The 27,728-nt window shown below is 41.0% G+C and overlaps 1 protein-coding gene and 1 pseudogene across 1 annotated transcript in view; one reads left to right on the top strand and one right to left on the bottom strand.

Annotated features, from left to right (window-relative positions):
* SND1 (staphylococcal nuclease and tudor domain containing 1) overlaps positions 1-27,728 on the bottom strand; it is a 457,708-nt gene that overhangs the window by 293,167 nt on the left and 136,813 nt on the right. The window lies entirely within an intron of this gene.
* On the top strand, positions 3,206-5,063 carry LOC103297354 (SET domain-containing protein 9-like; annotated as a pseudogene).

Consider the following 27,728-nt stretch of genomic DNA (forward strand, 5'->3'; position numbering starts at 1 on the left):
GCAGAGCAGAATGAGAGGAACAGGTGCAGGGCCACGGTTGTAATCAGCTTGGTGAGGCCTACCCTGATCACATTACTCAAAGGAGGTATGAGATGTAATCATCTGGAAAAAGGCAGCAAGAACAACCAATGCAAAGGCCTTGAGTTAGGAGCATGCTTGGTGAGTTCAAGGACCAGCAAAGACACCACTGGGGCTACAGGGGGACAGCTGAAGAAGACAAACCACAGGTCTGACTTAACATTTGAAAGACTACACTGGCCACTGCGTGAGAATTGATATTGTAGCAAGGGTAGAGCAAAGGGCAACCAATTATGAGATTATGACAATTATCTGGAAGGAAATGAGGTAGCAGTGAGGGAAATAAGATATCAGAACCTGGATATATTTCGAACATAAACAGACAGAATGTGTCGTTTGAGAGAAAGGGAGGAGTCAAGGTTCACTCCAAGTGTTTTTTCTGAGCAAATGCAAAGGGGGTGGGGGCTGGAGGGCATCAAATGAGATGGGAACAACCACAGGCAGAGTACACTAGAGAAAGTGGAGTAAGATCAGCAGTGCAGAAATGGACATTCTAAATTTCCAAGTGAAGATGTTGGGCAGGCATTGGATATGCAACCGTGGGGTGAAGAAGAAAGGCCTGAACTGGTGATATATCATACATTTGAGAGTTGTTAGCATATAGGTGGTATTTTAAAAGCTAAGAGATTGAAAAGGACGGAGGAGGACTGAGCCCTGGGGCATGGTAACATTAAGAGGTAAAGAATAAGGTAAGAAATCTGCAAAAGGAGACTGACAAAGAGCAACAGTGAGCTGAGTAGGACGAAATGACCAGAGTGTGTTATGTCCTAGAAGCCAAGGAAAGGAAGAGAATTCAGGAGGGAAGGAATTACTGTGTCAAATGCAGCAAGGCAAGTGAGATGAGGACTAAGATTTGCATGCTGGATTAAGCTAAGTGTGGGTTGCCGTTAACTTGACAAGAATAATTCTGGTGGAGCAGCAGGGGCAAAAGCCTAATTAGAATTAGAAGTAGGAATGAGAAGAGAAGAACTGGAGAAAGCAAGTACATGCAACACTTTTGAAAGCTGTGCCACAAAGGAGTATGAAGGAATTATGGGCAGCTGGCAAAGGAAACAGGTTGAAGAGAAGGTGCTTTTGTTTTTTATTTTAGATGGAGAAATAACAGGCAATGGTCCAGGAAAGAGCAAATAAGTGATAAAGTAGGGCAGAGAAGTGCTAAAGCAAGGACAGAACTGGCCTACATAGGAGTAGCAATTGTTCATATTTAGGTGTGTGGATGCAGATACTGTGAGGTGTGTAGATGTAGGAGTGAGTCACTGGAAGTTCTCTTCTGATTACTTCAATTTACTCAGTAAAGAAAGGAAGAACTAGAAAAAAGAGAAACAATCCAACAGAAGAATTGGTAAAAGGTATGAACTGGCATGTCACAAAAGAACTCCAACTGGACATTGCATATGACAAAAAGGTGTAACTTCATTAATAATTAGGGAAATGTACATTGAGATACTACAGGATATCCATTACATTTGGAAACATTTTTAAGGTGAAAATGTAGGATAATGGGAGCGCCCTATAACCACTGATGAGATTACAAAATGATTCAACTACTGTGGCATCTTGCCATGGAGCTACTTGCATCATTTGTGAAAATTAAGATCTGCATTCCTCGAATTAAGAAATTCTACTTACAGGTAGATTTATACCCCCCAAAAGTCTCACATGTGCAGACAAGTCTTACAGTGTTCATGTTAACACTGTTTACAGTAAAGTCACAGAGTAGAATACCACAGAGCAGTTAAGCTGAATTAGAGCAACACAACAAATGAACACATCTGAAAAAATAGAGAAAAACAAGTTGTAGAATGATATAGTAAAAGTCCATTTAAATACAAACTAAAAACAGTCACAGAGCTACATAAGCAGCAAGAAGATAACCATGTTGGAATATAGAATGAATGGTTAATGGTTACTGCTGTACCATGGGCAGTGGAAGAAAGGAAACAACAACAACAACAAAAAAATGGGGTTGAGGATGAGTACCCAGGGGCTTTCAACTCTATCAGTACTGTTTTATCTCTTTGAAAGAAGAGGATCTGAAGCAAATGTGGTATAACATCAAGAATGAAAATAAAATGTTTATTATATTATTATATAACATTGGATAAACAAAAAAATGTTTAGGGATAGAAAACCCCAAACTTTAGACAACTTTTTAAATTTTAAAATACCCCTCTGCAGCAGAATAACTGGCCATATATTGATTTCAGAGAGGAAGGGAGAGGGAGAGAGAGCTAGAAACATCAATGAGAGAGAATCACTCATATGCTGTCTCCTGCAAACTACTGCTGGGGATCGAGCCCGTAACCCAAGCAAGTGCCCTGACCAGGAATTGACCTTGACTCCTGGTTCATAGGTCAATGCTCAACCACGGAACCACACCAGCTGGGTGTAACTGGCCATTCTTTCCTTATAAAAAACGATTAGATTCTTTTTTTCCTCAAAAAAAAAAAAAAAAAAGTTTGTTCATAGATGTATGCTTCCATGAGGCGGAAGAGAATAATTTATCTACAAACGTTCTCTCAAATAACCAGGGTCAAAAACAAGTTTGATTTTTGTTTTTAAAAGAGCTTGAACTGTAACATATTAAAGTAGACGCGCGTAATTAATTTCTATGAAGATCTTAAAACTGACTGTTGAATTAAAATAAGAGCAGACGTGATCAGATTAAATGGAGGAAATTTCAAACAGTAAATAATGGGCCAGTCCCTGTTGCCCTACCATACATGCCATTTTAATAAACAAAGGCTGTGATTTCCATTTGAATTATAGACTTAAAAACAAGAACATTACTACATGCCCTGTGAATATTTACAATCAAGGACCTTTCGATTCCCTTGGCAGCCAGGAGACGGAATCCACAAAAGGTAGGTGGATAACTTAGAAAGTTATTAGCAGCAGCTGAAAAAAGGTTCAAAATCATAACTACCTTGGCCAAATGGAAGATATCTAGCACCTCTATACTTAAAGGACCATACAAAGAAGATCCATATATCCAAACATTTCCCCAGGAACTGTTTATTTCTAAATTAGCTCTATTTCATTCTCCTAACAAATAAAGCTCTTGAAGGTCAATAGGGTCTATTAAAGAACAAGGTCTGGGCCCGCGTCCAGGCGCCGTGGGGCCGCCATGCCGGGCCGCCTGCTGCGGGGCCTTCAGCAGTGGTGGCACCGTTACAGGCACCGCGTTGTACCTTGGATCGCGCTGAACATAAACCACAACCCAGGACCCTCCGGTATGTTCCAGAGGAATGTAAAGACAAAGTTATCTCAGACGAAGAGGTCCTGGGAACATTGCTGCATGTCTTCCAGGCCCTCTTCACAAATGACTTCAATCACCAGCTGCATGTCTTGACTGTGCCTCCAGAACCCGTTCAATCGAAGTATCAAGACCTGCTGTCAGTTCAGCCTCCAAGGGTGAACGTGCTTGAACACAGACATCATCAGCAAAATATCTTTAAACCAGAAGAAATGCTTTATAAGACATCGGCTTTCAGTGTTGCCCGAGCAGCCAGCTCATTGGTTTCTGCTGGAAAAGGTGTCTTCATTACTAAAGGACTGGCACCAAAAGGCGCCATTGTCTCCATGGACCCTGGTAATGGCACAACTAGTACTTTGCCAAGACGTTCTTATATACTGATAAACATAAGTTCAAAAAAATAACTAGCCTAAATAACTTACCGTATTAACTGCTTGTAAAGTATTTTATGTTAGAAAGTATCCATGCATACCTGTGGGATACACGCACTCTTCTAAGGAAATTTTTCTACTCAATGTTTAAATTTAGGAGAATATGGTATGGCCTGCTTTGATCAGACTTGTTACTTAGAAAGCATTAGAGGATAAGTCAGTTTGGTTTAGATAAATGTAAAAATGATAGGGGTTGAAATATGAAAGATAGAACTTAAACTCATAAATCACTAAGTAGCCCTAGCTGGTTTTGCTCAGTGGACAGAGCATCGGTCTGCGGACTGAAGGGTCCCGGGTTCCATTCCGGTCAGGGCACATGCCGAGGTTGTGAGCTCCATCCCCCACAGGGGCATTGCAGGAGGCAGCCGATCAATGATTCTCTCTCATCATTGATGTTTCTCTCTTCTCTCTCTCTCTCTCTCTCTCTCTCTCCTCTCTCTCTCTCCTCTCTCTCTCTCCCCCTTCCTCTCTGAAATCAATAAAACTATATTATAAATAAATAAATAAAACACTGAAGAAGAAAAAAGAAAGAACAAGGTCTTGGGTATGTCACAAATTCATAACAATTCAATACAATTCATACATATCTCCAGAGAGCAAAGAAGAAATTGTAAATAGTAAAAACTGAAATCAAATTAAATAAACATTAAAATGTGCTATAAAATTTCACGGGTATGCCCGGCCAGTGTGGCTCAGTAGTTGAGCGTTGGCCTATGAACCAGGAGGTCATGGTTCGATTCCCAATCAGGGGACTTGCCTGAGTTGTGGGCTCGATCCCCAGTGTGGGGCATGCAGGAGGCAGTGGATCAATGATTCTCTCTCATCATTGATGTGTCTATCTCTCTATCCTTCTCCCTTCCTCTCTGAATCAATAAAAATATATATTTTTAAAATTCCATGGGTCTGAGAACGGAAGGAGGTTGAACTTTCAACTCCACGATTATGCCAGATACCAGACCCCTGAAGTGCGTTTCATTGCCTTTATAAGACCCTCAAATTTCTAGATTTTCCTGACAAACCTATTTGATCTTGCTGATCCCATGTTTAAGGATCTAATAAAACATGTGAAAACAATGGAATTTAAGGTATAATAGTAATCGCTATTGTTAGGTAGGGTCCAAGACAAAGGAGTTTTAGAAAAGGACAGAAGCAGAAGGTCATTGTGACCTTCCTCCTACCTTCTCCCCTGCAACAGGTCATATAATAACCCTCATGTGAGAGGTGCCCTCCCTATCCCTACAGAAAAGGACCAGCCTTATTTCCAAAGATTAAGGGACACCATGAAGAATCCAAACTGACAGGCCTTGTTAAGTTTCCCCAAGTTGACTACACTCCCCTTATACTCTTTGACCTATCTTATTTCTACAGGACTGCCTACACTTTGTCAGACCTAGCATAAAATACTCAGGTCTGGTCCTTCCGGTCTCCATTTCCTAATGGAGGCTCCTATGTCACATAAAACATATATGAAATACATATGTATGTTTTTCTCTTTGTCTTAGCAATCTTGGTCTGTTTAGTTTTCAGACCCAGACAGGGACTCTTATGAGGCAAGGAAAACTTTCCTCTCCTACAATTCAACCCTTTCAAAGTAGGCTTAATCAGACAGCAGTCCTCCCTGAGCGATCCCCTTCTACAACAAGGGAAGTGAGGCTTAAAGGTTAAGTGACGGGCCTTGTGTCATGTAACAAGTAATGGCAGAGCAAGGATCTGATCGCAGCTATCCCAGAGGCTAAGGCTCCTGGCGGTTGAGCCGACACTGCACTCACTCCACTCTCTTCTTGCTGCCAGAAGGCACTCAGCCCCTGTCAGAGGTTGTCAGGTTTTAGTGTGCCTAAGGATCACCTGGGAGCTTGTAAACATGCAGACTGCCAGGCTCTCACCAGTTATCCTGACTCAGGAGAGAGCTGGTGTGATTTCCACACTTCTGTATTTTTAACAAGTAGTAAGGAGGGCTGTGGGCCACACTTTGAGAAATGCTGCTGAGCACCATTTCAGCACCTGGCCCCACTTAAACCAATAGAAATAAAAGGGAGTTCAAAGGTTTAAAAAGTCAGAAAGCAACAATGAGGAGTTTGATCAATGTCAAAATGGCTAAATAAAAAACAAAAAATAAACAACTAACAACTAGGGAATTCAGGCTTATCTCTGCATATGTAGCGGGGGCGGGCAGTAGTTCAAATCCTCCCTTAACTTCTATTACAGAGAAGACAACTTGAAACATTCAAGAACAAGATTTCCAAATATTCCTTAGGTCCAACTACAGGACGACAATGTGGAATCTGAGAATCAAGAGAGAAAAACCCGCCCATGCCAGGGCACGACAGAAGGCATGTCCTCTCTGCCGCCCACGGGCATCCAGTGCTCTAGGCCAGCGATTTCAACCTTTTTCATCTCATGGCTGGCACATATAAAACTAATTACTAAAATTCTGTGGCACACCAAAAAATAATTTTCTTGCCAATCTGACAAAAATGTAAGTAAAAAGGAATTCTGAATCATTCACACTGGGCAGATATTGTTGTGCTGGCTGTGGTCATTTTTTTATTTGCCAATCTAACGGAAAAGAGGTCAGTGTCCCTGACTAAGGAGTCAGGTATAGCATGCTTTAAGAATTTTCACACTGGTTGAAAATAGCTGCTCTAGCCCTACACTAGCCAGAAGAAAAGAAGAAGTGGCCAGTCCAAGAATCAGCCTCCATGCCAATGTCTCCTGGCAACCTGCCAGGAGGAGAAGCGTTTCACAGTATCCACAGAGGGAAAGGAGCAAAGCCGGTTTAGGCAGCCTCATGTCCTTGAAGGGACTCGCGTGTCATCTGCTCTGTATAGCATATGATTCTGTTCCACAGGAACTTGCACATTCCAAAATTAAAGTACCATTTTCAAGGCCATCGTGTAAAGGGGGGAAATCTGTCTCTGGAGACTGCTCTTCTACTCAATTACGTTAGTCAACCAAGAGCATTTCCAGAAGTACTTGCTATTTATTGCTCTGATGCAGTAAGTAAGGATGGGGGAGAAAAAGGAGGCCAAATACCAGGTCTTCCCCCCAAACCCAAGACCCTGTCAAAAGTTAAAAGATTCCAAGACTAAATACTTTAAAGGCTGTAAAGGTTCCAAAACCATTATCCAAGCAGGCAAAGACAAAGAGTGAAATAAAACAGCAGCACTATCCCTCACAGATCTCAAGGCCAAACTAAGAGAAGGCTCACAAGCATTCTATTGATCAGTGCTGCTGATCAACAGAATAGAAGCCTGGTCTCTAAACAATGATCCTGGCTGCTGGCTTGTCTCAGTTTCCTCCTAAGAATCAGCAATCTAACAATTACCTGGCTTAATATAATTTATATGCAAAACTACCCACTTACTTCACACAAGATGTACTACAGCACTAATCACTTTCTGCCTTGTATTACTATAATTTAATTACCTTATATAGCTCTTATCTTTATCTACATAGTCCTCACTTTGCACTTAATGTCAGTCACTCCTAATAACACAGCTCAAATTCCACTCTTTATCTAAGACTTCCCTTTTTTTTCTAGTTCGGTTATCATCATGAATGAATACTGAATTCTAACAAACATATTTTTTACATCTTTGAGATCGTGTGCTTTTTAATATATATATATATAAATATTGGTTTCAGAGAAGGGAGAGCGAGAGAGGCAGAAACATCAATGATGAGAGAGAATCACTGATTGCTGCCTCCTGCATGCACCCTAGTGGGGATTGAGCACACAAACTGGGCATGTGCCCTGACTGAGAATTGAACTGTGACCTCCTGGTTCATAGGTCCATGCTCAACCACTGAGGCACATGGGCCGGGCTGAGGTCATGTGTTTTTTATCTTTAGTCTGTTAAGATTGCAAATTTCATTTATTGATACTTAAAAGTCAAACCAGGTTTGCTTTCTTGGAATAAATTTAATTTCATGGTCACATTTTTTTAAACCTGGCATTATATATGGCTTTGCTATAAAAACCAGGAAAAATTATTTCAAAACATTGTAAAAATCAGAAAAGGACTGAATATACTGGTACAGATTAAGGCAACTCTAAGTTCACATTTTAGTAACATTTTAGGTAATATAAATGCCATGAGAAAACCAACTACACTGTGAGTGTTACTAAGGAGCAAAGCTACTTATCTGAGTTAAGTTTTACAACATCTAACATAGATATTAACAAGAGCTAAAATGTCAAGAGACGGAGGACATAAGCCAAAGCTACAGCACTAATCACTTTCTGCCTTGTATTACCGTAATTTAATTACTTTATATAGCGCTTATCTTTATCTTTCCTACCAGACCACAAGAGGGAAGATCTGAGAAAAAAGGGTCTTTATAATACCTAGAAAGCACCTAGAATAGTGCCATACTCCTTTAGAATAAAATGAGGAACACAAAAAGGCCTATCTAAAAGATTTTTAAAAACCAAACTACACTTATTGTGATTTTGGAAATAAATGGAACTGGTTAGTAAATATAAAAGTAAATCAAAACAAAGGTAGGGGGAGGGAATATGACTGTAGGTCCATACCACTGTTAGCAAAATCATCTAATGAATGCCACTTATTTAGCACTAATTGAATTTGAACTATTTTTAATGTGTCTACCTTCCTTCTACTATTGTCAGATATCATTCTATACTACACAAAGATACGTATTATTACTGAAAAATGATTAAAAAGATTCTGGACTAGGCATCTCACTGTACAAATATAACATCTAGGCTATATGTAAGCAGTGATGCAAAAACAGTACTCTTGGTAATTTCACTGTGTAGTGTTAGGAAAAACCCAAATTTACAAAATCCAAATAATCAATGTGTTCTCTCTTCTGACCTGGCTAAGACTTTAAAGCAATTTCTGCTCTCTCTACTGCTCTGTCTATTAATAAATAAAATAATAAATTCTGTTACTTATGATCTTTGAAAAAACACACCCTCAATCTATCATTAGCTAATAGTTACCAGGAATTCTTACAGAGCGCATATAATATCATTCAGAGTTTAAGCTGAACCAATCATTCTAAAAATATCAAATGTGACAGTTCCACACTAAAATAAATGATGGTGTAAAGCTACAATAAAAAGGTGGATAATTTCCTAATGTGCAATCAAAAGTACCCACCTCTCCCAAAACACTTACGAAGTTGAGAGTGAACTAAGCCTTAGAAAGGACATTTGATATTATTTGTGGTAAGATGGAAGCACGGGAGAAAAGTGTGGTGAACGATTGCAGAGCCCTTCCTTCATTTGGAAAGGCTCATCTCAAACAACACTAACAGGTGGGAAGTTTTGTTGGCTAGAGCAGCGGTCGCCAACCTTTCGGACCTCGTGGACCACCAGTGGTCCGTGGACCACTAGTTGGCGACCGCTGGACTAGAGCACTCTTCACATGCTGTTCCAATGAGGAAATGGAGCTAAGAAAAAATAAGAAAATAATTAGTGTCTATCTAGCCTCTTTCTACCGAGCTAATAGTTCTGAAGATCAATTGCAAACATGAACCAATGTTAACATGGAAACTGCCTTCATTGGAAAGAACTCAAAAAAATCTCCAAATAAGAAAGGAGAGTTTTAATGTGGAAGAGGAAAAGGAGCGGGGAGACGGAATCTTCAAGGACAAAGCAGGCCTGGAGGACTGCGAGGAAAGGGAACCAGCAGGGACCAGTATATCACAACTGGCTCTGCCCTTCACAGCTTCTTTCCTCTTCACTGGAAGCTCGTAATTAACCAGTTGGCCCCGAATCATGTTTTCTAGTAATGGAGAAATTTTCTCCCACATTTCTTACCCTTCATCCCCAGGCTAAAAATGGAGAGCCACTGCCCTCAGAAGAGGCAAGCCCGTTACTTCAAGTACAGGCTTCAAGCCAGATGAAACCCATCCAGCAGGGTGACGTGCCACAAGCCCTCCCACAGTGCTAGAAGAGGAGGAAGGAACAAGAGGAAAAGAAAATAAATCTCTTACAATAGGAAACCAATTTTCTCTGCAACGCACAGCAGGATCGGGTGAGCCCATTCAGAAGATAATATCATTTTGTTAAAGAAATGCTTCTTTGTAAATGCCTTCCCTTCTTTACCATATTAAAAATATAATTATTATTATTAAAGTTTCTTCCTGGAACAACACAGAAGGGAAAATGATGCTGGATATGACACCATTATTTAGCTGGTACCAGTGGAACCTTCAATTCGGCCAGATTTCCAGTCAAATTTGTGCAATAAATTGTTGTGCATTTCCAAAAATGAGACTGAATTATATAAGTGCACGACAGAGAGGTCTCCCTTTAGACACCTAGTTTCTGCCTTGCCAGTTGCAACACTCCCAGGTCTGAATCAGGCTGCCAGGTCTAGTGTCACATATTTTATTCACCAATTCAAAGTACTCTCAGTCTAGGTTTAAAATTTCAGTAAAATGAGGTGTGTACCTTTTCAGGACAGATATCATTCTAACCCTACAGAGCAAAGATGACTCTCTTTTACTGTGTAGTCTACTCTGCCACCAATCAGAAAACGAAAACATTTATCACCCACCACTACAATGGAGAAATATGGGCAACTTATGTTAACAGAACTATGAACAGCTCAGACATTCAGAAACAGCACCCAGCTGGCAAGGCAATTTCATCACATATAGACGATATGCCTTGTCCTGCTGCAGAAAGGGACACTGACAAGCCTGAAGCCAGACCTGCTGGAGGCTGCTTCTCGGGAAGAGACCGTCCCTTCACCCAATCTGAAATAAACATACGCAGAATGTACTGGAGTTATTCTTGTGCCAGTTGTTTGCACCTAGTGAATAAGCAGGCAAATAACCAGATCCCCAGATCAGGTGAGAGTGGCGGACAGGAGGGCATGAGTAGGGAACGTCTCACTCGGCAACAGTGGTCGTCATCCACAGCTGTTTGTGACCGTGGGGAGTGACAGGAGACCTAGCTGGGTGTCCAGGTCGGTGAGAGTGCGGCTTAGCTCATGCATTATGATATGTCACTTTGAATTCCCTTGTTCTTCTAGCCATGGAAGAAACTTGTGCATATTTAACAACATTTTTATGTCAATCACATCACCATCTCATTGAGACAACCACACACTTATCTTTCTTATTTGCTGGCTTACAACTAACTCCCTTAACACAAAGGGTTGGCTCTACTCCTGATTTCTACACTTCATTAAAACGCAAAATAAACGTCACTACCATTCGAGTGCCTTTCACACATCTTATTTCTAATCCCCACCACAACCAATGAAGCTGAAATTATTAGCTTTACTCAACTAAGAAGTTAGGTGCCCAACGAAAAAAACATGCCCAAGATAACACATGCCAGAGCAAAAACTAATAATAATAATAATAAAATAAAAATCCCAAAAAAGATCTGTCTGGCCCTAGAGCCCATGCTAGTTTCTCTCTCTCATCTGCCTCAATACCATTAAGGTAGCAAGAAGTGACAGAATGTCCACTGGCTTTCCACTCACATCTGGTTCCACACTCAGTCCCTTACAAACCTGAAAAGGTCACTTAATTTCAACATGTAATGCACGCCCACCAAAGCCACTAATCCTGGGAAACTCACCAACATTAGCTAAGTTGGATTCTGTATTTGTGCCAGTTACGAAGCTATTGTCACTCAGTTTCAGACCTAACCTTTTTTAAATTCCAGTTTGTAATGCTGGGGTGGGAAAGCTGCCAACTTTGTTTCTGCTTTGCCAGCTGGTTCCCTGTTAGGCTCTGCCAATAGAGGATGTTAGAGGGAGAATGGACAGGAAGAAGAGACAAACGCTTTCCCATTCCGTCAGCTTCTTCAGAGCAATACTGCTTCTTCCCCAGTATTGGCAACTGAGTCCAGCTTGCAGTTTTCCCAACAGTCCCAAAAAAGTCTCATCACACCGCCTCAGATTCACCAGAACCGATCACCTGGCAGCCCCTCCTGTGAAGTCTGTGTCCCAGCTCCAAAAATTACTCCTCCAAGCTTAGAGACACACACCTCAGCTCAAAGGGGGTCTCAGCCCCACTTCCAGAGGGTCCATCCTCCCATTTAGTCCCTCACTGAGGTAGATGATGGTCAAAACCTCCATGTGACCATCAAGGTTCTCTTTTGGGCTGTTTACTATTCCCATACCTGATTAATAATTCCTTATATTAAGTTGTCTCTTAAAATAGCAGGTGTGGTTTCTTTCTCCTTATACAGAGGCGAAAGCACCCTGTCTATGTAACTGGACAGATAAATGTTCAACCATCAGATAGTCCAACTCTCTGGGTAACCAACACTCTCTTCAGAGAATTCTGCCCGTTAATGTTCCAGACTACCCCAACCCAGCCTGTTCCCATACAGCAGGACCACCTACAACGTAAAAGTGAGCACAAAAGACCCAAGAAAAATGGAAGGAGTGCACAGAAGAGCTTCCACGGTTAAAATAGGTGATGGCTAGAAAATCTTAACAACTTGTAACACATACATTACACTAGAGTAACCAAATGACTTTCAAGCCAATATAAGTCTACTCCATGAAGTCCACAACATCTAAAGTTCAACAATAAGAGAACAATGTACCCTCTAGTTCTTTTCTACCTGATACATTGTTTAACTCTCTTATGAGGCATGAATTATTTTGTGATCTTAAAGCCCAACCATAAGAAGGCTACATTAATGGTTTCCCAAATTATGATCATGGAAAAGATGGAAAAGTAAAAACCTAATATGTGTCAAGGTGGTTACTATATTGCATAAAGAGGATGTAAATAAAGTGAAGGTCAGTAGGGATGGCCAGGAATATCACAGGAGAGATTCAACCAAGATGGCAGCATAGGTGAACACCTGTACTTGCTGCCTCTCATAACCATATCAAAATTACAACTAAAATACAGAAAAACTACCATCCAGAACCACGGGAAAGCTGGCTGAGTGGAAGTACTACAACTAAAGAGGTAAAGAAGAAAGCACATTGAGACTGGTAAGAGGTGCGGAGGTGCAGAGGCGCGGAACAGGCTGGCACCCGGGTGTGCTGCTTTTTTAATCGGGAAGGAGATACAAGCTCCCAATTGCTCTGAGCTCCAGTGCCAGGCGAGTCTTTGGGGGACCCAGACACATACAGGGAGAAATTAGACTGTCTGGCATCGGGGCAGGAATGCAGGGGCAGCTTTCTTCCAGACGGAGGTGCTCGCAACAGACATTGTTCCTGGGACCTCCCTGGTTTAGGGCTGACTGGCAGCCATTGCTGTTTGCTCTGCCCTGGAGATTCCCTGAGACCCCCACCCCATCCAATTTACAACCCCACACAAGCAGTGCACAGTGGCTTTTGCATATGAATGACCAGACCTTTCTCAGCCTAAAACCTGTCAAACTGCAGCTGGGTCAGGGAGCCCAAAAGCTATCAAAAGAAGGCAAAGTCCAGCACTGCAGCAGCCTGCCTTGCTTCAAAGCTGGGCCTCATCTGGGCACTTCCAAACCCCATACAAAGAGGAGGAATCTGCAGATCTCTCTGTAGCTCCTCTGGGTGGCCCCAGGCAGTGGCCGACTTTGTACCTCCTTGGAGATCCAATAGCCATTGTACCCAGTGGTCAGTGTGAAACCATATCAGATTAAACTCCTCAGATCCATAAGTGACACACTCAAGGGGCAGACTCAGGGAGCACCAAAGCCCCACTGAAGCAAGTCCTGCCCCATAAGGGTGTCTCCTGTACAGCAGCTCTTCCACTGTAGACACAGCTAGTCCTCACAGCCAATTGGCCTGGAGGTCAATTCCTCCCAGGGATACCAACAGCAATCAAAGCTCAACTACAACAAGACTGTGCACACAGCCCACAAAGGGATGCACCAAGAGTGTCCACGTCAGGTGATTGGGGAGGCTGAGCCACTGGGCCCTATAGGACACCTAGCACACAAAGCCACTCACCCTATCAATTCAAGTAGACTTAGCAGCTACCCAGAAACAAACACAAGGAAGCAGCCAAAATGTGGAGACAAAGAAAGAGTCACAAATGAAAGAAATGGAAGAAAGCAAATTATGGGATATAGAGTTCAAAACCAGAGTTATAAGGTTACTCAAGAATCTTCTAGAAACCTCCGAGGAACTTAGTGAGACCTTCAAGGATCTTAGTGAGAATACCAAAATAATGGAAAAGGACCAGTAAGAAATTAAGCATAAACTACTAAAATAAAGAATAATATACAGAGATTCAACAGTAGAGTAGGGGATCCCAAGAATCAAGTCAAAGTTTTGAAATATGAGGAAGCAAAAAACACCCAACCAGAAGAACAAAAAGAAAAAAGGAATAAACAAAAATGAAGATAGATAATGTACAGAGCCTCTGGGACAACTTCAAGCGTACCAACATGAGAATTATGGGGGTGCCAGAAGAAGAGAGAGAGCAAGATATTAAAAACTTATTTGAAGAAATAATGACAGAAAACTTCCCATACCTGGTGAAATAGATTTACAAGTCCAGGAAGCGCAGAGAACCCCAAATAAGAGGAATCCAAAGAGGACCATACCAAGACACATCATAATTAAAATGCCAAGGGCAAAAGACAAAGAGAGAATCTTAAAAGCAGCAAGAAAAAAACAGTTAGTTACCTACAAGGGACTACCCATACGGCTGTCAGCTGATTTCTCAACAGAAACTATGCAGGCCAGAAGGGAGTGGCAAGAAATATTCAAAGTGATGAATAGCAAGAACCTACAACCAAGATTACTCTACCCAGCAAAGCTATAATTTAGAATTGAAGGTCAGATAAAGAACTTCACAGACAAGAAAAAGCTAAAGGAGTTCATCACCACCAAACTAGTATTATATGAAATGCTGAAGGGTATTCTTTAAGAAAAGGAAGAAGAAGAAAAAGATAAAGGTAAAAAATTATGAACAACAAAGTGACAATAAATACATAACTATCAACAAGTGAATCTAAAAATCAAATGAATAAAAAATCTGATGAACAGAATAAACTGGTGAATGTAATAGAATCAGGGGCATGGAAATGGAGTGGACTGACAATTCTTGGTGGGAAGGAAGTGTGTGTGTATGGGTGGGGGTACACGGGGAGAGATGGGACAAAGATCGTACATGCATGTATGCAGTACCTATGGACGTGGACAAGTGGGGTGACAGAGGGGTGGGAACCAGTTGGAGGGAAGCTATGGGGGGGAAAAGGAGGGACATCTGTAATAATTTGAACAATAAGTATTTTTTAAAAATCAATGGGGGGGGGGGGGGAATAATATCACAGGAGTCCTAGAATATCAACAAAATACCATTTTTCTCCCACAGTAAGATGGAAAAATTCGAAAACTTACACCAGATTTGCCACCACATATTTTTTTTTCAATTTTTTTTTATTAAGGTATTATATGTGTACATATCTTATCATGCAATGTCACTAAATAAAGCCTGGAAACTGAGTCAAAAAAATCTGATGGAGCTCAATGATTATTGGAACTTAGGGGAAGGAGAAAAAGGAACTGTTTAATGGATAGAGAGCTTCATTTATATGCAAGATGAAAACTTCTGACGCTCTGTCTCACAACAATGTGAACATTTTCAATACAAAAAATAGTTAAGACTGTAAATTTTTAATGATACCACAAACAAAGGGGTGGGGAGGAAATTCAAGATAATATTCTGATTTCTTTCATCTGGGAGAGGCACAAGCATGCTATCAAATTCAAAATGCATGTTAACATGAGAATTTTCAAATAAGAATCCTAATCTTTGGTTGACTACAAAAAGAGATTAGTCAGTCACTAGTTATAAATACAACCAAATATGCTAGCTCAGTTCTGGTCCCGAAAACTATGTTCCAAGCTGTTCCCTTCCTCACAAGCCCAGGACCGAACCCTCTACTCTTTTTTTTACATTATTCCCACGCCTAGATGTGACTGCTACCTCAGTGCTCAACACTTTGCTTATTAAAATGCCGGACACTCTGTAAGGCCAAGGCCAAATGCCACAAACCCCTGAGAAAACTGTTCTCTGAGCTCTCCAACCAAATATTCTCTCTTTTCGTGTGGCACACTGGGCCCAAGTAAGTATATGTGTTTCTTACATCCCATAGGTGATTAGAGGCTATCTGAGGTTCAAAACAGCTTTGTTTCTCTTAAAATCCCACTATACTTACTTAATTCTCAAAACAATTCAACAGAATAAGCAAATATATTTCTACAGTTGAAGGAAAAGAGGCTCAGTGTAATTTTTTTTAAGATTTAAAATTGATGTTTGGAGAGTGAGAAGGAAGAGAGAAGAGAGAAACATTGATGTGAGAGCAAAACACTGACCGGCTGCCACCTGCATGCACCTTACAGGGGCTGTAACCCACAACACGGGCATATGCCCTGACTGGGAACTGAACCAGCAAACTTTTGGTGCATGGGACTATGCCCAACCAACTAAGCAACAGTGGCCAGGGCTCAGTGTAATTTAGGTCCTGGGCCACACCAGTAGAAAATAGTAGGGGCAACCCAGCTGTGTTGGAGCATCATCCTGTACTCCAAAAGCTTGAGGGTTCAATTCCTGGCCAGAGCACATGTCTGGGTTGCCGGTTTGATCCCACATCGGGTGTGTACGGGAAGCAGCCAATCAATGTTTCTCTTGCACATTGATGATTCATTCCCTCCTTCCACTGTGCCCTCCCTCCCTCACTACTTCCTTCCCCTCTTTCCAAAATGAATAAAAATATCCTCAAGTGAGGTTTTAAAAAAGAAAGAAAAAGAAAATGGCAGGGGTAAAAGATGAACTCTAATTCTGATTCCAAAATCCATGGCCACTGAATTCTTTTTTTCAATTTCCCAAGGTTGAACATTTATTTGTGAGACCTTTATTTATTTTTATTTATTTTATTTTTTGTTGTTTGTATGACCTTAAACTCAGTGGGGATTGAGGCTGCCCCCAGTAATTAAACATGAATATTTCTGCAGTGAAATATATGCATAGTCATACAAAGTGGGATAAATAAGTAAAATTAACCTATGTGTTGGATCAAGTTTTGCTACCAACTTAGTTTTAATGGCAAACATTTAAGAAAGTAAACAAAATAAAATCAACTTTTGGTTTTCAGAGCTTTTTGGATTTCAAAAATCTAGAAATGGAATCATGGGCATATACTTGGATATAGGACCTAGCCTTCTATCATAATGCAATTTTAAAAATGCGATACTCAAGTTTTCTATGCCTCATTTTCCTCTATAAAACAAAGTAGAGTATGCAAACATCTTCAAAATCCTACCTAATAAAAGGGTAATATGCAAATTGATTGCACCTTCGCTATGCCTAATCCATGCCAACCAGCCAATCAGGTTGGTTGGCATGGCTTAGGCATATAAACCCAACCAAGATGGCTACAGCCACAGAGAGCAAGGTTTCCCAGGCAACGAAGGAAGCCAAGCTTTCCGCCTGCCCTTGCTAGGCCTAAGCCTCCACTCAAGCTACAAAGTTTCAATTATAGAAAGTAAACAAATTCAAACAAATGGCGGCAGATTGGAGCTTGAGAGAGCAGGGCAGGGTTGCCACCGGCAACAGGGGAAGCAAAGCTTTCCGCACACCCTGGCCGGGCACACCCGCTTAAGGCAACAAAGTTTCAATTATAACCCCAACAGAAATGGCTGCCGGCCTCGGAGGGAGCCCCAGGCTTGGCTCCGCTCAGGCTACAAAGTTTCAATTGTAGAAGTAAAATAAATTCCAGATACCAGGGCCTCCACTTGGGTTGCCAGGGGGCGTGGCCAGCCTGCAAACCACCACAGGCCCCTCACTCAGGCCACCCCACGCCCCAAGGGAACCCCACCCTGATCCGGGACACCCTTCATGGCAAACCACCTGGCCCCCACCCCTGTACCAGGCCTCTATCCTATCTAATAAAAGAGTAATATGCAGATTGACCATAACTCCAACACACAATATGGATGCCCCCATGTGGTCAAAGATCCTGCCCCCATGTGGACACAAGATGGCCAACACAAGATGGCCAGCAGGGGAGGGCAGTTGGGAGGCACCTGGCCTGCAAGGGAGGGCAGTTGAGCGGGACCAGGCTTGCAAGGGAGGGCAGTTGAGAAGGACCAGGCCTGCAAGGGAGGGCAGTTGGAGGTGATCAACCCTGCAGGAGAGGGCAGTTAGGGGTGACCAGGCTGGCAGAGGAGGGAAGTTGGGGGCAAACAGGCTGGCAGGGGAGCAGTAAAGCATCAACCAGGCTGGCAGCGGAGTGGTTAGGGGGTGATCAGGCAGGCAGGCAGAAGGGGTTAGGGGCAATCAGGAAGGCAGGCAGGCAAGCAGTTGGGAGTCAGCAGTCCTGGATTGTTGGAGGGATGTCCGACTGCCCGTTTAGGCCCGATCCTGGTGGGATCGGGCCTAAACGGGCAGTCGGACATCCCTCCAGGAGTCCCAGATTGGAGGTTACAGGCTGGGCTGAGGGACAACCCCCCGCCGTGCACGAATTTCGTGCACCGGGCTTCATATATATATATACATATAATATATATATATATATATATATATATATATATATAACAAAAAGGGCCACGTGCTAACCTGAGAAGCTTAGGGGAGGCCTTGCAAACTCTTGCAAACTCTCAGACCTAAAGTAACCACATAGGATGGTCTGAAATTAAACTTTAGCTAAAAGCAGTTATGGTGGATAGTTTCATCCTAGGCCATATGTTCACCATGGCCCTATAACAAGGCATTGGAGAAGAACAATCTGCACATGTTATTTGTTGTGGGTTGTTTTTTTTTTTTTACTTCAGCACACATTATTTCTTTAAAGGCAGAAACTATCTTTTGCAGGATGGGGTGCTGCCAAGCACATCTAAACTGCAAATGCTTAGGTTATAATTAAGTATGAAAACATACCATTATGTAGGACGTTCACTACCATAGTGAGAAATGGAAAATAACCTTAATTTAGCTGTAAAAAAAATTCAGTTATTTGTCTCACTAGTTATGAACTAAGATTTAATCAGACAGGGATGGGCTCAGGTTTACACATGTATAATTTATGAATTTTTAAAAAGGGCCTGCCAATCGATTTGTGTGTAACTAAGGGTTATGTTTAAGCTTCTTAACTGAATTAATATACTGACAATTGATTGAACCATAAATCTACCTTTAACAGTGAAGCACCACAGAGGGTTTCTTGGCAGCAATGCACTAGCCTGGCTCACAGAAAGCAGTTAAGAGCTGGAGAAAGAAACAAAAGGATGGACTGCGGGGGTGGCCTGACCTAGCCAGAAGTCTTCTGGGTTAAACTACATTTAAAAAACACTATCATGTGCCAGTTGCTGGAGAAAATTGCCCCTGCTCTCAAGACAAGGAGAAGCTTGATATACAGAGCAAGAAATTACAGTGTTACATATATACAAGGTGCTATAAGAAATGCAGAGAGATGAAGTGCCTAAAATCTTGAAAAGGTCAGATAGGTCAGATATGCTTCATGAGGAGATGATATTTTAGCTAAGTCTTGCTTGAGGGATGACCGATTGCTACAAAGATGTAAAAATGGATGGCTCATTTTCTTAGGGGCAGGAATAGAATATTGGGGACTAGCTAGTTGTTATAAGAAATAAAATAAGAATAATTAATCATGCTCTGTTAACCATGATTGTTTTGTTCTGATTAAAGAAAGCACATTCTAACCTGGCTGGGAGTTGTACACCCGGGACCTAGGAGCTGGGAGTCAACCTTGGAATTCGGTTCATCCCCATCCAAGAACCGCCTACAATCATGGAAAGATTAACAACCTTGTTGCCCAAACAATGGAGTTCTCCCCTCCCTCCCCCCGCCCCAGCCCACCTTGACTACTTCCCCATGTCTGTTCTGTGATTCCTGCTTCTCCATGTAATCTTTGTCTTACCCTATATAAGCAGCTGGCTTATTGGGCTGGGGGGGATTGGAGAGCAGATTTTGGCAGTATTGGAATAAACACTCATACTATATGATTCAACCCTGTCTTTACTTAATCAGCTCAAATAGTAACAGGCAGCCCGACCCATTGATTGTCCGGTTACAATTTGGGGAAGAAGTAGCTGAAACTCTAAGGAAAAGGAAAAAGAAAAAGAGGTAGGGGAATAAGGACACCAACGATCCAGTTTTAAGAAGGCATGACAACAGAGTCAACACATTCAAGCAGTCACAATAAGGACTGAAATGTGCCCAGCAGAGGTTGCAAAAACTTCATCAAGAGCCATTCTGAACAGTTTTTAATGGGCTGAATGAACAGTTGATAAAACCTAGATGATGGTGTACACTAATCTTCCAAGAAAGAGGTTAGGCAAAAGAAGTATTGAAGTCAATAGATTTTGTTCTTACTAGTAAAGCAAGTAAGTGAAAATTGTTGCTATTGAATGGTTTAATAAATTAAAGGTTGGGGAATGGACAGAAAGATGACATAATTTTTGTTATATTAATATAGAAAGATTTAATTATGAGTGATTCATAAATATTCTACTTCCTCACCTGCTAATTACAAACTGTGTGATCTGAGAACTATGTATTTATCTCTAACAGGAACTTAAGCTTATTCAGCTCTGTGGCCCCCAGCACCTCGTATTGAATCTGACATATGTGCACAGTCAATTAATGTTTGCTGAATAAAATTACTTAATCTCTCTGGGCTTCCATTTCTTCCTCGGTTAACAAAACAAAAAAAGAAAGAAAAAAAAGTGCTGTTCCTTCTAGCTCTAAATGCCCACCAGTCTGACTGTAAGTGTTACATAAAATGGGTCAATTCCCTATGATTCCTTGAAAATGTGCCATGTGTCACATTCAAGCAAGGGCATTGAGAACATCAAAGCTGCACACATTCATCTAATAATGAGACTACGATATTCTTGAGATCATTCTTTGAGGCGGAAATATCTTCATTAACTCACAGAAGGAAACAGAAGCTAGATCTCTTGAGAAAATGTTTTGATGCATGTAATTCTTCTGCCCTCCCTTCCCCCAAAGTAACTGTCACTCTACACAGATATGGGTACTACTTGGAAATCTTAAAAATGTAAAAGAAACCTTTAAAGTTCATTTTTAAGAATTCAAACGCAATAAATCCTCAATTGTGTAAACGTCTTATGTCTTCTAGGCCTAAGCTGTTTAAGTTTTAATCCAAATTGGGAACTAGGGACGCAGGAAGAACAGAGAAAAAAGAAACAAAGAGCCAAATATCAGAAATAGACTTTAAAACATCAACACTAATCAACAGTTTCTCAAAGTACTCAAATGAAAAACAATTTCCATTATCAAGAAAGCCACATACCCATAAAAATCAGAAGGTGACTGTCCAATGTTACTGTGAAAGAACAAAAAAGCCAGAGGAAAGAACAGACTCTGATGAGGCACTGACATGAAACTGTGCCCTGCCTCATTCCCCCTTCATTCCCCCCACCACCACGCCCCCTAGAACCCTAGTACCTCCACTGGCCCCGTAAATCTTCCCAGCCTTTTCTAGACCTTCTAGTCAACCTGCAAAATCAAAATTTAAATATAAAATAATAGGTCCCCATCCTTATGCATTTTGAGCAGATGGGGCATATAATTTAATCTATCTTAATCAACAGGGTGTATTTAAATGGCAAGTTTTAGCAGTGAACATTTTTTTTGGGAGGGTGGGGAGGGCCTGGGATCATTTGCAAAGAACATAGATTTAATCCCCAAATGATGATGTGTTCACACTTGGTAAATTACATCACTTTGTCCTATTTTCTATACTGATCCACAAACATTTAGTTGATCCAAACTGAAATGAAGTAGCGCTGTTTAAAATTTATTACAGAAAAAAAACTGAAAAAAATTATGATTATTTTTGTTATAAAAAGATTCTCCTCTCTACATGGGAACTATGTCCACAAGATATAGGGATGAAAAAACCAATGATGGCTTTCCTTCTTTTTCATCTCATTTTTTCAACAGCTTTATTCAGTGTTTTCAATGATAACATATTACCCCTCCCTATTCCACAATGAGGTTGTAACTTAAGAATTATGAGTGGCAGGGGCAGAGGAGTTAGTAGACAGTGTTCCAATGAGCAGATGGATGCACGACAATGATGGGAAGCTTACACTGAGTACCAGAGGCGCACCCTCACAAAATTATGGTGGGGAAATAAAAGCAAATATGCAAATTTGGGCCAATCCTAAAGGGGCTTCTTAATCAGACAACCCATATGGGTTATGAATATAACATCATATCCACTGAATCGTTCCAAAATTCCTTGTAGCTTAACTTAGATACAGACTGGTGCAGCCACTGTGGAAGACAGTATGGCGTTTCCTCAAAAAGTTAAAAATGGAACTCCCATTTGACCCAGTGATCCCACTTCTAGGAATATATCCCAAGAAACCAGAATCACCAATCAGAAAGAATATATGCACCCCTATGTTCATAGCAGCACAATTTACCATAGCTAAGATTTGGAAACAGCCTAAGTGCCCATCAGCAGATGAGTGGATTAAAAAACTGTGGTACATCTACACAGTGGAATACTATGCTGCTATAAAAAATAAGGAACTTTTACCATTTGCAACAGCATGGATGGAACTGGAGAGCATTATGCTAAGCCCGTGGTCTGCAAACTGCGGCTCTCGAGCCACATGCAGCTCTTTGGCCCCTTGAGTGTGGCTCTTCCACAAAATACCACGGCCTGGGCGAGTCTATTTTGAAGAAGTGGAGTTAGAAGAAGTTTAAGTTTAAAAATTTGGCTCTCAAAAGACATTTCAATCATTGTACAGTTGATATTTGGCTCTGTTGACTAATAAGTTTGCCGATCACTGTGCTAATCGAAATAAGCCAATCAGAGAAAGATAAATATCACATGATCTCACTCATATGTGGGATATAATGATCAACATAATTTGATGAATGAGAATAGATCCAGAGACAAATGATAGGGGAGAGGGGGTGATTTTAGAGAGCAACCAAAGGACTTGTATGCATGCATATGAGCATAACCAATAGACAAAGACACTGGGGCAGTGGGGGCTTGCCTGGGTTGGGAATGGCTGGGCAGGGGGGGTCGTCAATTGGGGAAAAAGGAGACATACATAAAACTTTAGACAATTAAAAAAAAAAAAGCAAATATGCAAATTTGGGCCTATCCAAAAGGGGCTTCTTAATCAGACAACCCATATGGGTTATGTATATGACATTATATCCACTGAACATTCCAAAATTCCTTACAGCTTAACTCGGATGCTCACACTTTTTTTTTAATGTGTTTTTTTTTTTAAATCGATTCCAGAGAGGAAGGGAGTGGAAGAGAGATAGAAATATGGATAAGAGAGAATCACTGATCTGCTGCCTCCTGCATGTCCCCTAATGGGGATCGAGCTCCCAATCCAGGCATGTGCCCTACCCCAGAATCCAAGCATGACCTTGTTCATAGGTTGGCGCTCAACCAATGAGCCATGTCGGCCGGGCAGATGCTCACACTTTTCTAAGAAAAAATAAGCTACTAAGAAACCTATAGCAAAGGATAAAAGTAAAAGCAAAAAAGGCACAAGGAAAAGCAGGAAGCAAAGAGAGCCACAGTCCTAGTATTGAGGAGGGGGCTGTTACTCCAAACCCAGGTCTCCAAAGTTTAGCTCTTGTGCAAGTTCCAGTACTATAAACCAGCAGGATATACAGTTAACCTAAAGGATGGACAGAGAAATTGTTCCAAATGAGATTTTAAGTGAGTCATGCTCAGTAACCCAGGCAATTACATTTACTTATCTAACTGAACAATGTATTTTATCAAAGGAGCTATTAAGAAGACATTGCATATTCCTAAAATTCAATGATCAATTTAAAATGCAATACCAAACAATAGGAAATGAAACAAAACATCCTTTATAGCTGTAGACTTACCAACTTTAGCCTCAAAATTTTATGTTGGAATGTAGCAAAACCTTAGGTCTTGAAGTGTAATCAAAGAAAGAAAACAGAGAAGCAAAAAACAAATGATGTCCACAAATCACACAAAACTGGTGTGCTCCAGGCTTCAGGCAGCGTCCTGAAAATGTCCCTCGCTTTTTTTTAGACATCTTTCCTAATGCAAGTAGATGTGAAGGTAGAAACCAAAATTGTTTTATTTTCTTCTGTACATGCTTAGAAAGCAAAAGGCATAGAAAGGTCCTGGGACTAAATAAACATGCTGCACAGCTTGGGCTATTAAGGCAGCCAGATCTTCTGCAATCTCATACAACTTAAATTCAATGATCTGTGCCAAGAGTCAGATAATAGGAAAATTTAAGTATCCAATACATATTGTCCTTAAACACTATCCTGTCAACCACCATTAAGTACCATTTTGCTAGCCTGTAAAATTGATATTTCATATCTAGGGAGTGCGCAATAGATAACTCTGGGAAAGCATTAAGGCTTTGGACACACATTTGAGGTTTTGCAAATAAACATTAAAAATCAATTCAACAGCAAGAATGCTAACTAAATTTCATGACTATCGAACATCTAGCAATTACCGTCACCCAGAAAGATATTGAATTGTTAAATTACTTTTAGGCCAAAAGGCTTATTAGATGGCTCGAGTTTCCCGGTGGCTACCACGGGTGATGTTTCTTAAAGAATGTCATCGCACCCCCTACCAAACTTGTATAAAGAATTCTTTCTTTCCTCTTTGAATAGCATGCATCAGAATTCACAGGATGAATCAATATCATCTCTGCCTCTGCGTGATGAGGAATCCACTCACAGAACTCAAGCAGTCATTAAACAATCTTGGAGGAGGGCTGCAGGTCTCACCTTTTTTCTCTGTGCTGTTCATCTTCCAATTAATTTCTGCTTTGACTAACCCTTTCCCCTTCCACCGGTCAATTACAATGCTGTCCCTTAAGTCAGCATCCTTTCCATGATTACTAAGTTTCTTCGGGTCTTTCTGCTCTCACACTGGTCCTGCCTTTCTCAACAAACTACTTTCCAATATTCCACATTTCCATAACATTTCCAGCCTCTCTGCCCATTTCACTACTACACAAGAGGTTCAAAACACAAGTCTGTGAAGTAGGGCTGGCCTGTGGTGAAGCTGTCCCAGTTTTCACAAAATGAAAAAAGAGAGAGAATGTGGCAAGTCTGGACTTGAATAAATGGTACTGTAAATTCTTTCTAGATTGAAGGACTACCATTATTCTTAAATTATATATATCATGTATTATGTAATATATATGTGTGTATATATAATTGTATTATGTAATATATATGTGTGTATATATACACACACATACTTTTTTTTTAACTTTTGGGGGATTCATTATTTACTTTTTTACAAAATAAATTATGAGTTCAAAAGTAGGAGAGGCACTTTTATCACATTTTCAAACTTGAAAGATGAGCTCAAGTTTCCAGAGGGAGGACAGGAGACATGCAGTTGAAAAGAGTGCAGAGTTCAAAAGGATAGGGAGCCAGGGACAGCTGGTCAAGGGCCCAGTGTTGTTTGCCAGGCAGAGATGTTCACCTGTAGAATACAGAAGCAAAGAACACTTTTGGGTAAATTTGACAGGCAAAGGAGCAGCAGTGTGAAACGATAGACTGGACAGAGTGATATGTGAAACAGGGAGCCAAAGGCCTAGTGCAATAAATGAGACAAAAGATGAAGCTTTCAAGAGTGTATGTTGGGGGAAGTGGGGGGGGGGGGGGGGGGGGTGGCGGGCTTTGGAGATAATTTTTTGAAGCTTAAATCAGTTAATTCATATAAAGCGGCTGAGTCACCACAATATGATCCACACTTATTTCTTCATTTTGTTTTCTTTATACCGAAGAATAACCATCAAGATCAGTTGCATTAAGCCATAACATACCTAAGAACACAAAGGTTTCAATTTAATATTTCCTATCAGTACAACAAAAACGTCAAAATAAAGTTAACTGGCATATGTTCCCACCTTAATGAACACTAACTATCCAAACCCCAACCATTGTATTTTATAATATAACAAAAGTCATAACCAAACCAGAGAAAATTTAAGAAGTCTTCAAGGCAGAGCAGAAAAAAAGATCTGGGTATATAGCAGGTTTACTCAATAAATACTTGATGACGGAAGGGAAATTTCTCTCACGAAATGTCACCTGAAGGAAAAGGCTCAGGCTCAAGTACAAATGGTCCCTGACTTACAACTCTTTGACTTAAATTTTCTCAACTTTACAATGATGAGAACACTATAGGCATTCGGTAAAAACTGTGCTTTGAATTTTTATCTTTTCCCAGGCTAACAATATATATGAATAATCTCATGACGCTGGACATTATAATATAGGCTTTGTGTTCGATGATTTGCCCACCTGGGGGCTAATGTAAGTGATCTGAGCACGTTTAAGGCAGGATAGACTAAGCCATGATGTCTGACAGATCAGGTATATTAAATGCATTTTCACCTTACAATATTTTCAACTTGTGATGTGTGACAGGATGTAGCCCCATCGGAAGTCGAGAAGCATCGGTAGAGCTGCTACGAGAGTTCTCAGAAGCACGCACGTATACTTGACCTATCAGCACCATCCCCTTTAGTTTCGGCGATCTTAATTATCAACGTGTAAAGAGCACCCAGACTCTCTAATAATAAGTGTAAGCACCTACACGCTAAAAATGGAAGGAAATCCATTCTCCTATAACACCACACAGTTACATTACAAAGCTGTTGTTAGTCTGCTAACACAAATATTCATTAGGGCAAAACGAGAATCACAGCCTTCTGCTAAGCACTGCTGACCAGTGTCTTGTCAATCACTGGGGAAAGAAAGCCTGTTCCTTTGAGCAAAAATTGTTCATATGTAATAAGGTTTCAAAACTCTAAAAAGGCTGAAATAGATAGAATAAGGATATTAAAGAGGTTAAGTAACAGCTGTCAGCTTCACTTCTGTAATAGCAGGAACATCTGGTTCACTGTCTACTGGGAACAGAACCAAAGCTCTATATATCCAAGTGAAAAGGGGTACCACGCTGAAAAGTGACTCATGCATGTCCCAGAAGGAAATATATTCAGAATTGACGTCTTTCCCCAATTTTCTATGACCATATGCTTACCACAAGCCCACACCCTCCTACAATATCTTTGCTGAGTTAAAGAGGAGGTCACAGACAATGTACATTACTACACTATCCCGATAGGTCTCCTGACTATTTAGCCAACTAGGAAAGCCTAAAGTCAAGAGGAAGAGAATGCCTCATCTGCCTGGCAGTTCTAGTTCTCTCCATTTCCATAGCAAATAAATGCCCAGCAGCTGAAAACTCGGTCCAGGCCACTGAACGTGGTCGCTGGCACTCCTCTGAGGTGGGGCAGACACTCCCCGCTGCCCCCCGCCCGCCCCCCGCCCAGCTACACAGAATGATCAGATGCACCAGTGTGCACAATCCAATCACACACAGAAGTTTACAGATCTGGTTTGCAAAGGAGCAGTGTTCCAAGTGAGGTTTCAGTTACTTATTTCTAGCGGCTATACAACCTTAAAGACCTAATAGGCTGATTGAATTATGACTCTCTTGCCAAATTAAAAATTATTACTTTGTACAGTAGCCAATTAAGTTCTATTTTCAGCAAACTAACAACCCATATCTGCCCCCAAAGAATTGTAACCTGCAACAGAATGAGGTTTAAATAGAAAAATAAGCTCTCTGAGTGGTTTAAAAATGACTTAACCTCAAAGGAACTGAACATCTACCTCATCTAAAGACCAGTATCTCTTCTCAGAGTCCCTGGCAAGAGTATAGGCCGATGTCAGAATGCAGGACCCCAGGATTGGTTTCCAAACCACTATTCTGATTAAATTCTTCTTAATTTGACTTCCCTTTCCCCCTAGAAAACAATGAGTCCTCAATGGCAGTCATCTTCAACAACCACAAATGAAGTCAGTGTGTCTGAATTAATCTTCCTGGCCTGGGAAAGGCAATTATGAAACAACAGGAAATGCGACAGGTAAATAAGGGAGTGAACTAGGAATAGTTACTGAGGATCCTGCCAGACAGGGCATAAAACTATTCTCTGCCTCCTTTATAAGAGATTCGC

The sequence above is a fragment of the Eptesicus fuscus genome, chromosome 14 (genome assembly GCF_027574615.1).
Source record: "Eptesicus fuscus isolate TK198812 chromosome 14, DD_ASM_mEF_20220401, whole genome shotgun sequence".
Lineage (NCBI taxonomy): Eukaryota > Metazoa > Chordata > Mammalia > Chiroptera > Vespertilionidae > Eptesicus > Eptesicus fuscus.